The sequence below is a fragment of the Tympanuchus pallidicinctus genome, unplaced genomic scaffold (assembly GCF_026119805.1).
Source record: "Tympanuchus pallidicinctus isolate F22 unplaced genomic scaffold, pur_lepc_1.0 scaffold1, whole genome shotgun sequence".
Lineage (NCBI taxonomy): Eukaryota > Metazoa > Chordata > Aves > Galliformes > Phasianidae > Tympanuchus > Tympanuchus pallidicinctus.
In genome coordinates this window covers 89,770,704-89,786,110 of record NW_026294618.1, presented here as the reverse complement: position 1 = coordinate 89,786,110, position 15,407 = coordinate 89,770,704, and the positions used below count along the sequence as shown (strand labels likewise).

General features: G+C 38.3%; 1 long non-coding RNA gene across 1 annotated transcript in view; it reads right to left on the bottom strand.

Annotated features, from left to right (window-relative positions):
• The window catches only part of LOC128081031 (uncharacterized), a 44,318-nt gene extending 28,911 nt beyond the window's left edge, over window positions 1-15,407 (bottom strand). Inside the window, exon 1 of the long non-coding RNA XR_008206952.1 lies at window positions 4,848-15,407. This is a non-coding gene — a long non-coding RNA (uncharacterized LOC128081031). The remainder of the gene's footprint in view (window positions 1-4,847) is intronic.

The window sequence follows — 15,407 nt, the reverse complement described above, 5'->3', positions numbered from 1 at the left end:
ATCCCATTCTAGACTGTAAACAATGGAGCAGAAACAGACTCCTTATCTTATTTGTACAACATCCAGCACTACTGTAATAAAAGTATTTAGTAATTGCAGCATAGATTCTCAGGAACACTTGAGCAGTACAGAACTTTTTGATAAAGAGCAAAATATTAACTGTGCAACCTTTTAATCAACTTTGACTTGTCAAAGCAAAACCCTTTAGGAAAAGTGCATATTGATGAATTCTCATTTATAGCAAATGCTTGAAACATTTTATTACTGTCAGATACCATGTTTTTTGGAATGGCTTTTTACAGGATGGATGGGAATTCATAGTTAATAACTGAAAAGGAAAGAAAAAGTTGAAAATATTTTTGAATTATCGGATGACACTGTGTCAGCTGGCTAATGTATTTTGGAGAGACATGAAGGCTGTCATTTCAAGAAACTCTTCTTAATTTTAAACTTTTCCATCACAGATCTGAAGTAGAATAGTTTTAAGAAGTTCGTTATTCAAAAGAAAATAATTTCTTCCTAAGCTAAATGTATGCAACACAAGAACTGTAGTAAGCAAAACCTCAGCTGAAATGAGCACGCAGTACATTGATTTCTACAAAGCAATCATTTGATTTTTTCTTAATTTTAGGGAAACGCACTATTAAGTTTAGTTAAATGGGGGAGTGGTATCCAAGTCCGGGGATACCTTTAACACAGCTTTCTGAAGATGACTTTAGAAAGCTAACAAGTAGAAAGCTATTTTACAGTGGTTTGCTAGCGGGGTATGTACCTCTGCAGAGAAACCTTCGTTTGGGTCGTTTGGTTTTCTCTTTTCCCTGGAAGCACCTAGTCAAAACTGTCTGTATGCAACAGAAAGATAAAAATTTCAATTAGGTTGAGTGCTGTCATAAGCAGAGTACATGAGAAGGCTTGAGATAATATGCATTACATATTGATGTCTATCAGCCCTGAGAACATAGCCATGTTTTATTCCATGCCCCTTTTGTAGGTTTGGCAGCAGTGGCACCCAATAAAGGCCTAATCATATTAATTTATGCCCCTATCAATTATGCATTCAGATTCCCCCGATAGCTTGTCAGTTTTTATTCACTATTTTCTGAAAAATACGCCTACTACAGTTAGTGAGCAAATAGGAGGACTGTCAGAAACTGAGATTTAAAGAATATTACTTAAAAGGGGTGGGTTTCTTTAATTTATAAATCTTGTATTATATGTCATGCATTTGTTAGTTTTAAAAGAGGTGACAGTGCAGGGACAGATGTCACATTAAAGACTTTCTGAAGACAAGGGGAGAAGTCTCTTTAAGAAAGCTCTGTGATTTATTCAACTTTTCTTGAAAGCAAAGTGTTCTGTGGTCTGCAGATGTAGTAAAAATGTATTAGCTTTGTTAGTTTAATATGAATTTCATTTTGTGTCTCTAAAATGAAGTCTGTCAATGAAGTACTGGGTGTAAGTATTTTCAGTTTGAAAACTGATTTCTGCTGAGAGAAACTTCTGTATCCAGTTATATGTTAGTGTCTCAAACTGCATTCTAGAGTCAGTGCCCATTTTTAGAGACGTCTTAAGTAGTAAATATGACAGATATGAAGATGCAGTATGAAGTATAGAAACTGCCCTATTCATTGTGTCATCTATCGCAGAATAGCCTGTAGTAGAAATTTAAAAATTACCTTGATGTAGATTTATGAGGTGTGGCAAGTCCAGAGTGTCTGATTCCTACATAGTGTGCTATTTGAGTACTCTGTTTAGGACTGAAAGTGCACCAAAGTCTCTCAGATCTCTCCGCTGGCAACACTTTTGTTCACGTCTTTGTGCAGTCTCAGAAGTCACAATCAGGGTTCCTTTCTGTGAAACTAACCTGAGCTGGACTGGGTGCCAGACCAGACCCTCAGTCCCTTCCTGTTTCCACAGTAAAAAGTACTATGGTTTACCTCCAGTAGCTGGAGGCCCACTCCAAATCACAACTCATTCAGCTTATTTTCTCATGTTTACTGAAATGCCGAAACAGTAACATCTAATGAAAATAATAGATCTTGGCACTAACTGTCCCAAATCTCACTTATTGATACTTCAAAGTTTACTGCTGTTGTTGTACTTATTCCTTGCCACTGATCACTTCTGAAGATAAGTCTCGTCTATCCTTCCTCACTCCAAGAACATCCACTTCAGCTTCTTTTCTTCCTCACAGCTCAAGCTTTTCCCTCTTACTTTCACAGTGGTTAACCTGATTTCACATCTTTTTTATACCACTCTCCGCACTGTCAGACTTTCTCTCACTATTCTTTTAGGTCCTAAGTGCAAAAACATCTTGGAGAAGACAAAAAAGTAAGAGAACTTCAGAAGTGATAATGCTGTGCTATCACCTGTTACGCTGTGGGCTGGAGTTGCCTCTCTCTGGCATAGCCCAGCAATGTATTCCTTCTAATGCAAGTAGGATTTAAGAACAGTGGTGACGGGCTCAGACTCTTGAGGCAGAGTTTTGTGGCCCCTCAGTTCTGTCTGTGCTGCATGCCTCACTCCTGCTTCCTGGTAGCATTCCTTAAGTGCAATTAACATGCCAAGGGATCACTATCCAGGGCCTTCTCTTTCAGTAGGGTTTCCAATGCATGTTGCACTGCACTTTGATTTCTGACCTACTGATAAGTCCCACAGGATAAGAGTGATCCTTTCTACATGAAGCAGTACTGTGATCCTTGCAGAACACCTTTCAAAGTTTCAGAGAGAACTGCCCTTCACAACATGAGAGGAAGCTTTGCATGAAAGGTATCTCTTTTGATACTTTAATAATTTTCTTACTGTGTAGGCAGTAGGAACAAACTGTCAGGTCTCATCCTGGCAAAATCCTCTCTAACTTCAATACGTGTGGATAAATGAGGCCTACGTTTGTTTTATTCACCCACCTCTGAGCTTGTGTTGTCTTTCAGTTCAGCCCAACCACTTAAAAAACTAATGAAGACTGAACTTTTGCCTATTAAACAAACTTGTTCTTCCTCTCTTATAAATTCACCCACCCTTGCAAAGTACTTCAGCTTTGCAGTGGGCTGTGCATTCCCTTACCTCTGGCTCTTTGAAGATTTTGCTCTTTGTTCAGCAAAGTTCCCAGTTCCAGGAACATGTACCACATTACCTAAATCATCCCAGTGTTTATTTTAGCTCGACGTTGTTAATGAGGCATAGCTATGTTACAGCATTTAAAATCTTTGTAGTATCTTAAACATATTGTATCTTAAAATACCCCCCTTAGGTATATAAGTATTATCCAGATCACATAAGTGGAGAAGTAAAAACAAATGTTTTGGGATTTGCCTAAGGCCATGCAATATGTCAATGTCAGAGCCAAGAGTCAAACCCACCTATTTGTGGTGAGTCATCCCATGCTGGCGTGATTTTGTGTGTTCCTACTAAGGAAAACAGACATTCATTGAGTGCTGTACTCATTTCAGTCATTTCGTAAACTGGCTCTAGCAGTTGTCTTCCCTTTAATAATAACTTTCTCAGAAATGTTATTGCTTACCTAGCTCCATATGCTTCCTATGTATAAGCACTGACAGTATGGAGTAGCATATGCAACCTGAAGCTTGTGTTGTTGTGGGTTTTTTTTTCCTTGTCTCGAGATTTAGTTTTCTGTGTGTGTGTTTGCCTCCACCCCCCTCCTATCCTCCCCCCCCAAAAAAGGTGAAAATTAACAGAAGTAGAGTGGACTGTGTTCCTAATGTGCTAGGAGGATTTTCTGTGCCTAACCTTGAAATTAGGAAGTGTCTGGACATCAGTTTACCTGCGGAGGTTGAATAGCAGTTTAGACTCCATTGTTTTCCTGTCTCTATTTCTGAGAGTTCAGTAAGGCTCTTATAGAAAGAGGTGTGTAGGTGGCTATGCATGTGAAAGGGAGAGCAACATACAGGCAGCAAATGTGTTTGAGAGCATTTATGCTGGGAGTAGATAATCCAGAAAGTGATGAAATAGTAAAGTGACAAGACCTGGCCTGAACATCTAGAACTTTGATGGTGTTTGGCAGAGAAAATTAGACCAATTAAAGGATGCCTCTGGGAAGCTTTACCTTACATGACCAGAACTCCTATGCAACATCTTGGTGCACTTGGCACTTATACAATGTTCATGTGAATATGAATGGCTTTGCCAGTGTGTTAGTCATCTGCAGGATTTTTGCCTGCACTTGGTACCGATGCTCATTTGTATTGCTTTTTGTTCTATACTAGCAAGTTTCTCTTCATGTTACACTAGCTATTTTCACTTCAGTGTACATAGTTATTAACTTTTTTCCCAACACCACAGCTTGAGGATTATAGAGTAGCACTTGCAAAAGAAAACAAAAGATGTACGTCTTTTAAACTCTATAGACAAATGCACAGGAAAGCACTACTTGATTGAACTAAGATATTTCTTCCCTCTACTTAGAAAAATTGTGTAAATCTAGACAGTATCAGAAAAGGGCCCAGAAGGATCAGAAATATTGCCAGATACTACACAAGTGAATCTGCATGGAAAATGTAGCTGATAATGCTGTATTTAGAGGACAAAGATGAAACACAATTCTTGAGTGAGAAAAAGAGGTGCGGAGAGCTATTCCAACAACTTCTTGTTACTGTGAGCAGTGCTGTGCAGTAGAGAATGGAGCCCATTGGCAAGTCACTTGAAGAAGTGTGCAGTGGGAAAGCAAAGCAGTGCAGCCTGTGTGTATGGTTTTAGAGAAAATAGAGATTAAAAGTATTTTCTTTAAGATTGTGTCATTACCTAATTCAGGTATGTGAGACATTGGTAACATCAGAGATACTCATACATGATACTGTAGTGAGTAATCATTTTGGCCTATTTTAAGTTCATACCTTAAGGAGAAGAGCTTTCAGCTGGATTTAGAGGCTGTGAGCTTCAGGTTGGAAGCAGACTTCATCTTTGTGTCTGGCTGATGTGTACTTTCATACATGCTGCAGTCAGCTCTGTTTCCAAACGACTCTTCTTTTAGGATATCACGTGAACATTTGACAGACAGAATCATCAAAACATTTTCAATTGAATACTATTGCAAAACAGTATTTTGTGCAAATACTGATGAAAAGATCTATCTCTAATCCATCAGAAAAACAAGTTGGAAAAAAAAAAAAGGAAATGTGAGTTCCTATGCGCAGCTTTTGTCTGATGAGAAGGAACACACAAAAATACTGTCGTGTTCTATTACTGTCTTAATTGTTAATTTTATATAGTTGTTTTAGAGGCCTTCTTTCCAAATCTGAGTTACTGTTATGGAATGTTCACAGTAGCACTTCATAGAGAAAAGAAAGGAATGAATAAGAAGTTTGAGCAGAGTTAGTTGTTAGGAGAATCTGAAAAGCGTAGATGCTTTCAGAAATCTATGTGAATAAGCAATATTTTGTAAGAATCTACAAGTACATGAAAGTTTGATTTCCCAAACATTTCCAAATAATTTAGTGTCAAGGTGTCAAAATCATGTTGTATTAAAGAAACTCGTGGTTATATTTCTTAAAGCTCAACCCAAAATGTGCTTTAACTTTGAAGCAGTTTCAAATATGAAATAATTTATTTTAAAAAATTGGAGAAACTGTAGAGATTGCAACACCTTACAAGAGGACTGCTAGAATGAAGTATATTAAAGATGGTGAATGTACTATTCCTCATCTTCACACACTGACCTTGTTTCTGTGTTCAGAAACCATACATAGAGTTGTTGAGTTGGTCAATAAACTAATCCAGGCATCAATAAAGCACACCTTCTTGTTTATTAATATGTGATTAAAAATGTATATGATAAAAAGATATTGACTGAGCAGAGTTTGGGTGACAAGAACAATTATAGCTTCAAGCTTAATCACTACATGAGCTGTTTAACCCAGTGAAAGTCAATAGCCTATTTCTGAACAATTACATTTTTTGTTTTGAATAAGGTGTTTGGATTTTGCTAGCGCTCTCATCTTCCCTTCATGATTTAGATGTGTACACAGAAGCAGAAAGAAAAAAAACCATAAAAATCACCTAATATAATTCAGCTCTATGGTCCTGTTATGATAAAGTTGTAAATAAGCAGCAAATAGGATTTGTTTTAATTACAAATTTCTATGCACAAATAAATTAAAATCAGTAGAACATCTTTTTTTTTTCAGTTGTATTATTACTTGTACAGATCTTAATCATATTTCTACAACAACTGTCCTAATGCACTTATATATTTTTCCTTGTGTTGTTCTTTTAAGCTAAAGTAATCATTTTGCTGCATTCAGTCTAAATGTTCCATCTTTATTAAAACAGTTTTATAAAAGTAATAAGAAATAACAACTGGAACCCATTTCATTTTTAACTTCAGCAAACTTTTCACATATCTCAGTGTGCTTTCACTCCAAAATAACAATATTCCTTTCATCCCAGTAACAGGAGGGTGTAGTTTGAACTGGGTGCGTCCTTAAGCACCAGTAAGTTCCAGTATAGTGGCCGTTCTGTTGAAACTGGGAGTCGGTGAGTGGTCAGACATTCCTGAGCAATAGCACAGGTCATTGGTTTGTGTCCACGTTGTTAAAAATTAACCATGGGCCTAAGGCAAGCAGCACTGAGTGTCCAGGCTATCCACAAGCAGAACTTTTAGCATTTTTAGTACTGGTTTATTGTGTCAATATTCAAGATCCAGTTAAATCAATGGGAGTCCCAGAAGTGTTTGCACATCATGAATCTTGGAGCGTGAGATCAGAAAGCTTCTTACATGTTCCATAAGTATCATGTTCACCCACCAGTAATAACAACCACCATCTCCACAGATGCTTTTCCTACCTGCTGATCATGTCATCTTCTCAATTCCTTTGCTGAATAAAATGATAGAGACTTTAGAAACAAAAGCCAATTCTATAATTTATTCTTCTAAAATGTATTTGGTTTCAGTGAATGTAAAATTTTGCTCTTTGGTTCTTGGCATAAGAATTTGTTGTTTAATATGGAAAAACAAATAAATAGAAACAGAAACCTGCCATAGTGCTTACACAGCCTTAATTTTAGGCTTCTTTTAAATCAATATGGATATTATAAACTCACTTTTCTGAGTATCTTTGTATCAATGTATCGGTCCTGTTCCAACATCAAATAAAAGCCAATCAGCTTTTCCCCTAACTGAAGCAAGGGACACTATTTTGTTCTTAAAAACAAAAGTAAGTCCTCCAGGAGGATTTCCACTTGATTATAGTGTAGTTTCAACATTTTTCCTGGTTGTATCAGATTCTAGCCGGTGCAGGCAGTGTACATTGTGTAGGTGGACCATATGTATGATCCAGTGTATCATTTCCTATTCAACAAGAACATTTTCTTTAGGGAAGGAGTAAAAGTTCTTGTGCCATGTGAAGCATAGACAGCTTTGACTTGTTTTGGATGTTGATATCTGAAGCCTGAAGCATACTAGTCCAGAATGAAATTGTTCCTATTATAGTAAATAGATAGGACAGCACTCTCAGGAATGTGGTTTGAATTTTGGGTGATCCTGCACGGAGCCAGGACTTGGACTAGATGATCCTTATGGGTACCTTTCAGTTTAGGATAATGTGTGATTCTATGAAAAATGGATAAATAAATTCTTTAAATGAACGGCACAGTCAGTGCCTCAGAGGTACGAGTGAGAATTCAGCAGCTTTGAAAAAAGAGATTGCACAAGATGATGTCAGGCCATCTAAGATAAGAGTCTTCCTCCAAGTTCTCTTCAAGAGAAGAGAACTCTGTAGGAAGGGGGCTGAGGGAAGCCCCGGCAGCCTGACCACCTGCACAGCTTAAAGGCTGTAACATCTTTGCACAAGGAACCAAGCACCCTACAAAAAGTCTGAATCTCTTTTTATCTGTGGCACCAGTATGTCTGAGCAATTGCCAATAGATTCTAATCGGAAGAAAAAGTAGACTTTGACTTCCACCTGTACTGAGATGAATAAGAGTTTCTAAATCAAAGGTAGGGAAGATACAAATATGCAGGCAAAGAAGAATTATGCCTGAAGAAAGGGAGCTTACATTGTACTTTCAGATTAATAGAGGTTGCACTCCCACCATAACAAAGTATTACCAAACCGTAAAAAAGTGGCTGTGAGGTAAATATATAGGGCTAGAAATCTATTTTTCTGAGTTCAAATTTACTTGTCTGCTGAACTTCAAACTGACTCTGAATGCAGAACTGATAATCATGTGCTTTGTTCCAGTCTATTACTTGATTCACTCACATGTTTCAAAATATTAGTGCATTTAAAAATGCTAGTACATTTATGACTAGATAAATATATATATTACAGATCTGTAATCTTCCACTAAAAAAAAAAAAATAAAAAAATACAGGCCTTCAATTTATTTTAGGCTTTTTATAAAATGCTCTTTCTCAGCTTTTTGCATTACGATGCTAACATTAGCTCTACAGTTCTCCGTATTTAGGCAAAGTTCACCTGCATTCTAATGAATCAGGTACCAAAGGAGTGTTAAAGTATTAGTGAGGCATACTGAAATAAATGTGTATTTATTAAGAACAGAAGTAATTTTCAGGTTCCAATAACAGTAACAAAATCATTAAAATAGCATGGTGTTCAAGATTTCTCTGATGGCTTCGGAAGTCATTTCTGTTTTTTTTTCCTTTTGGCATCAGTATTTATGAGAATGTCTCACCTTTAGCCTCATCCTCCTCCATACAGTTCTACATACCTTATCTTCATCATCATCACCTCCAGAAAATGGAGGCTTGAACCCTGTTCTCCTGGCCCATATATACCCATATATGCTGTAGGATGGAAATCAGTACGTCTATCATGCTGAAAGCATTCAGTAACTCCTTCTACAGTAGCCTCCATTTGATAGTAAGCATTCAAATATATTAGATTTCCATAGTTTTATTATTGTTGTCAGTACATCTTATCATGGATATTTATTTTAAATACATTTTTATTATTTGGAAGGAGAGCTAAAACTAGAATCACAAATTTTAGCTGCTAGATCTCAAGCAATTGCCTCTTCTCTACTGAAGTGTTACAAGTAGGCCTGTATACTTTCCTTATTCTCATAAATGTGGAGTTACCATGAGTGACCAAGAAAATAATCCCAAAACTGAAAAATTCCCTCACCATGAAAGTAGTTTAAATACTGCAGCTCTTTCTGACAGTTCAAACTCAGTGAAAGACTGGCATGCTGCTTTTAGGGAGGTTGCCTCTTGATTGTAAGAGTTGGACTAGGTGCCTAACTTCCATTTCTGCCTTGGCAAGCCTTCTCATGAGTGAACTACTGAGGCCACACAGCAAGTCCAGACTATCTTAATCATCTTAAATTTACTTCCTTAGACAGCTCTGCCTTTCACCTTCTCTCTGGTGGTGATACGGGTGAGCGAGTGGGGAGTTTTGTAATGCCGAGTGTGACAAAGATGGACCGGCCACTGCTCGTAGGAAAAGTCATCTTCATAGCCAGAAAATTAGAGTCATCTTTTATTTTACTCCTCTCTCTAAATTTATGCTAGGAGGGTCCAAGGCAATTATATCATCAGTGTATTTATGAATAAAACCTTTGCCTTTGCACATATACCTATGAAATATTGCAATGCTATTGCAATGAGCATTAACCTTATACTCAAATGATTTATCATGACCCTTACAGTTGTTTTGGAGCCTTCCAAGATACATGGAGATACGGTCAGATTACTGTACCTCAAAGTAGGTACTTAGTTTTACATAGTGATCTATCCACTCGTCATTGAGAGATAGTCACCTCAGAGGTGAGATGGTATGGGATTATCATCACAAGCAAGAGTAAATCTTTATTGACATAAATAACAGATCTTTGATTTGGACAGATATGCTGAGAAAAAGAAAAAGCTTTTTTTTTCCTTTTTTTTTAATTATTATTGACTATGATGAGGACATTTATCAGTGTGAAAAGGCTTCTGATACAGGGTATACAAGCACAGAAGTAATCGTACTGTTTTACGTTGACTTTCATACTAGGTCTTGAAGTTGTTGGTTTTATTTTTAATGTTGTTCAATGGAGATGCAGATAACACACCTTGAGTTTCTGTCTGTGACACACAAACACTTGCTGTTATTTGGGTCAAAACCAGTTCCTCAGCAGCAGATGGCCACCCTTGCATTGCGTAACTGAGACTGCGCTAGTTGTTCTGTCTTGTATGTTAGTACAAAAATGATGAACTTTGGAGTGTATATTGCTTTGTCACTAAGGCCAAGTACAGCATCTAGTAGAAATATTAAAAAAGATAGAGCCTCTATTCTCTAGCTGGCTGTTTTTTTTTTTTTTGTCCTTGGTTTTGAAATTAGCTGTCACATTTATTCACTAGGAACTTCACATATTTGAGGTCTCTAGAAAGCATTAAGCAATTTGCTCTACAACATTTCAATCAAGTCTGTGATTTGCTAGAGAAGAAGTGAGTTAGGTTGTGGTGGTAAAAGCAATGTTGAAGAGGTCCTTACTCACTGGAAATGGCACTTTATTTGTTATGAGTTACTACTCAAAGTAATAGTGACTGCTGATTGTATCAGGGTTCCCGAAGCTATCTTTATTCCCTGCTCTTGAACAGGCTCTGCATTAATGAAAACTGGATCCATTTGCTCCTTTTAAATTTGCATTTATTTATCCCATTTGTTCAAATTATTACAGGTACAATTTTGCAATGCCATCATGATTATTTCTGGGCATAAAAACTCACCGCTGAACTGCAGCTTTATTCTAAATGAGGATCTGCTGTGAAGCAAAGTAGGAGTCACAAATTATTGTCTCACTTACTGTCTTGGATCAGTGGATGAATTTTAATCCATGGCTAAACGGACAGTTAATTTGGCTGTTTCAGTGACTGCAGGGACTGCCTGACTCTAGGCCAAGGATCCTCGGTCTGAGGTCAGGACCACATGCCTGGTGATCATGCTACTATCTTTACATTACAAAGGAGAGTGATTCTGGAACTTCTCTGTAACACAAAAAACAGAACTTTAATTTTTTTATTTTTTTTTTTCCCTTGCTTGTGCAAATCCAGCTTGCTGTAGAGCAGTCTGGGTTAATGGTTCCGCCATCCACCTGAAAACTTTGGAGACTTTACTCCAGTTCCCTACATATAGCTGTCAATGCTAAAATAAATAATATATAAGCAATCAAAAATCAAGCAATTAAATACATGCTATAAGAGCAATAAAACCCAAAGTGGGCAGTGGGCATGGTCTCAAGCTGATGGACTTCAAGGAGCGATTGGATAATGGTCTCAGACATAGGGTTTGGATTTTGGCTGGTTCTGTACGGAGCCACAAGTTAGACACAATGATCCTTGTGGGTCCCTTTCAATTCAGGATATTCTGTGATTCTATGGAATGTAAAATCAATGAATGGATGTAAAAACTTATGCTTTAATGGAAGAAATAGAACAGCAATAAATTAGGTAGAAGATAAATCTTGCATGGTCATATGGTCATACAGTATTTTACACATACACACACACTCAAATTAAAAGCAAATTACAGAGTCTATAAACATTTAAAGCCAGCAGAAAGCAGTAGGAAGTGACAGAATGAGAGCTGATCACACCACTCAGTTACAATCCCTTGCAAAGATATGTTATCATGCAGCTCCTAATGGCACCTTCACATACCTGGAGATGATCAAGAATTTTCTGGGAAATACTGGGAAGCTTTCCTCAAAATTCAAAATTTGTCATTGGAAAAAATGTTTGTTCTGAAGCAACTGAAAGGATGTTAAAAAAAAAAAATGCAAAGGAAAAGAGATCTTGCAGTAACCAAAGAGAAGTTGTTGAGCTGAATGCCCAAAACTGATATTTTCCATGTTTTCTGACATCATGGGCTTATTCCTCTGCTTTTTTTCTTCCTCGCTTCCTCCCTTTTCAAAAATAACAAAACAAAACAAAAACTTTGTTTCATCCATTCATGTACAACCTACAAGAATATTATTTGAAAAGGTGTGGGACTTTTCTGCTTGATATTTTTGTGAGCACCCCTTTGTCATTCAGAGTAGTACGTGGAACAGGGCTAACAGGAGCTAGTTTCTGCTGTTGAATTTATCTGTGTGGGATTCTGTAGGTTTTGTTTAGGGCACAGAAATCCCAATTTGAACCCAGCACATTTTTCTGCTGTTCCTCTCACAGCCACAAGATGAATAGTGTCTGGGTGTTTGGCAAACATCCTTTACAACAAAAAATTGAAGCAGTGAGAGTCTTATCCTTGTTAATAAATCTGTGCTCCAACTAAATGTGATTAAAGTCAGAAGTGCCCGCTATTTTTGAGTATCCAATTAGAGATGCTGGTTACTTGTTTTTTTCAGCCTGTTTGACATTCTGCATTCCTTGGCATTGTCGATGTACAGTCCCATGGATTTTGTCATAGGAATTTTCTTCTGTAAATCCAACTCCAGAATTTCATGATGGGCTCCCATAACACAAAAATCTCTGCTAATTATTACATCTTGTGGTGACTTTCTTCACATCATAGAAGCTTTAAGGTGAAAGGGGAGTGGATTCAGATTCTACAAACAAAATTCAGCTGTCACATTGCCACAAGGCTCTGCTTTCTCTCCTTATAATTGTCTGCCTTGTCTGTGAACAGTACCTAATCCTGTGACAAATTGAAAATACATTGAATAAAAACTTGTGCCCTGCCCACAGAGAAGGCATACCTTGCAGGGCTTCGTTTGTATTTTGGGAAATTGGTGGAATGAACTCTCTGTGGTCGTGTATCTCAGTGTAGGGAGACAGAACTTAGGAACTCTCAGCTTAGACATTGTCCTAACATTTGAGTACCTGATGTTACAGCTTGTGCCGACTGTGTAGTATGTTCCCTTAGCTTGATGTCACACACACACAAAAATCATTTTAAAATGTTCTGAATTTGCTCAGAAATACTTATTGTGAAGGTCATTAAATTGTTTATTTTCCAGAATCAGAAAACAAATTCTATTCAAAATAAAAAGCATTAATGCTTGACAGAGAAGCTGAAGTACATCAGTTAACAATACAGAAATAAAACATTTTGACTTACAGTTTTTACTGTGTTTTACCTGAGATTCAGCCCAGCTATTTTGGACATGGCAGCCCCTTTTCTCCCCTCCAGGCTTCTCTGCTGAGCACTTTCTCTCTGCTTTTTCCATAACACCTTTGTGTTTCCTTACCTAATCATTCCCAGGCTCTTGCTCCAAACACCAGTCCCAGTTTTTCTCTCCAGGCTGCTTGGCTGCTTCCATTGCCTTCTCTGTCACAGGGTGGAATTTTCTCCCTGTCGTATTCATGCAGAGACCTTTCTTCTTGATACAACCTTCAAATCATTTAGAGCTTAGAAGAGATAGGATTCCTACCTCTCAGATCCTGTGCCAAGGCTTGTGCTCACTGGGAAAATTTGGAGGTGGGGATTAAAGTGGAAATCTAGCTTTACCACAGTATTCTTAAGCTTCTGTTCTTAGACAAGACCAGTCTTTAATGATCCTTTTTTATTTTTTTTTTTCTCTATTAGAATAGAAGAAATCATTACTGAGAGTGTGCTCATCCAAGAAAGAAAAAAATCTAATATGTACAAGTTAGCCAGATTTGTGTAAATTTTCAGAGAAAGGAAAGGCACGTTTTGAATGAAAGAGGTCACATTTTGAGTCCGTGCTTCAAAGCCTGAGGGCAGCAGAGCATTTCAAAGGAAAAAGTTTCCATTTTTTTAGTATGAGCAAAACTGTTTATTTTTCCATAACCTTGTTCTTGGAAATGGACAAATTGTTTTGGCAGGTATTTTCAAAATAATCATCTTGGTACAGACAGTCAGCATATCAGTTTTCAGCTGAAGTGATGATGTTTTTTCTAAAGCTACACGCAACAGAAAACAGGGTCTGTGCTGGGAAGTCTAAGCCAAGCACAACACAAGAATGGCAGTGCATCCACCTCAGAACACTGTCACCAATTGTGTCCTCGGAGTGTTTCTGATTTTTTTCTTTTTTCAGAGAGCAATTGCCTCATGGAGAAGCAGTAGGGTCAGAAGCTATTTGCCTGTTTTACAGGCAGAGAAACTAAAATAGGAAGAAAGGAGAAAAAAACAGGGATATAATCCCAAACTCCTCATGCAATTCTGCTCTCTGTGACTGCTGTCATTTCTACAGAATGCTCCTGGTGCATTACTCCTTGTTCTGGGGTATTTCTGGTGGTCTCTCCATGTCAGAATGGGATCATTCTTTCAGTTTTCTCTGATTAAAGGCTATGACTGAAAGTTTGGGGGCTTTGGATGAGGGCACCGTGGGTGTGATGGGACCTGCATGTAAGAGATGTGTTCAGCTAAGAGCAGGACATCCTCCCACACTCAGCCCTGAAGAATGTGTGAGTGCACCTGTACAGGACAAAAAGAAAGTGCTTATGTACTGGAATGATGTCGGGGGAAGAGAGTGACCTATAGGGCAAGGACTTGTGGTAGGAGGTCAGAAATTTGACATAGTGGTGGGCCATTGCCGAGGCAGAGAATCTTATCTGTACAACTGGGCTGTGGTTTTTCTGAGTGCTTCAGGAGATGCTGCAGGCAGGAGAGGAGCTGAAGTGCGTACTGTTGTCTGACTTGCTCCATAGAGACAGAAACGTAGTTAAGTCTAACAGCAAAGGGGTGAAATAGCCCCATGCAGACCGAGAGCCTCTGCTAAAAAGCACCCTGAGAGCAATAACAAATTCCGCAGCTTAAGCTGCAGCCCTCTTCAGAAAGAAGAGTAAAAAAAAAAAAAAAAAAAATTGCCAAATCAAACTGCTGACTCTTATATTCTTATCAAAACACCACAGCATACATCTTTAAAGCCTGGAGTAAATCACACGTGGGGCCAGCTGGAGCTGGCCGGCTCCTGACCCTCCTTTGATATCAGGTGCTTGCCGTACTCCTCTGGCAGATTAATTTATGACCTCATGTAACTCAGAGCACCTAAAACTTTCAACACGGCTGCTAGGACGAGGCTGAAGGTTTGCTTTGGATAGTTCTGCCCCTGGGAAGAGTTTGAGGCCTCTTGGCAGAGATCCTCCCCAACAATGGCAGTGAATTGGTTTCCTGCATATCTTTTCTTTCCAAACTCCCCCACAGTGTGAACGTAGGGCAAAAATCAGAGGTACAGTCACAACCCAGCTGTGTGAGAGATAGTTGGACCCCTTTGGCTCTCTGGTTTTCCTCTCTGGCGGGTCCCAGAAACGGGCCCTGGAGCAGCCATCTAGCCAAAAGAGGGGAAGGTGCTGGTGAGTGCAGAAGAGCATCTGGGCTGGGGGCTGGTGACAGATCAGTGCAGAGAGTGCGATCAATGCGATCTATTGCAAAAGCAAGCCTCGGTGTTTTCAGCAGAGGGGAAAGAGATTTAGAAAGAAGCTTTTTAATTATTACCTGTCAAGAAGTTACACTTTAACTCCACATACTCTGGTCTCTCTGCTTGAAGGT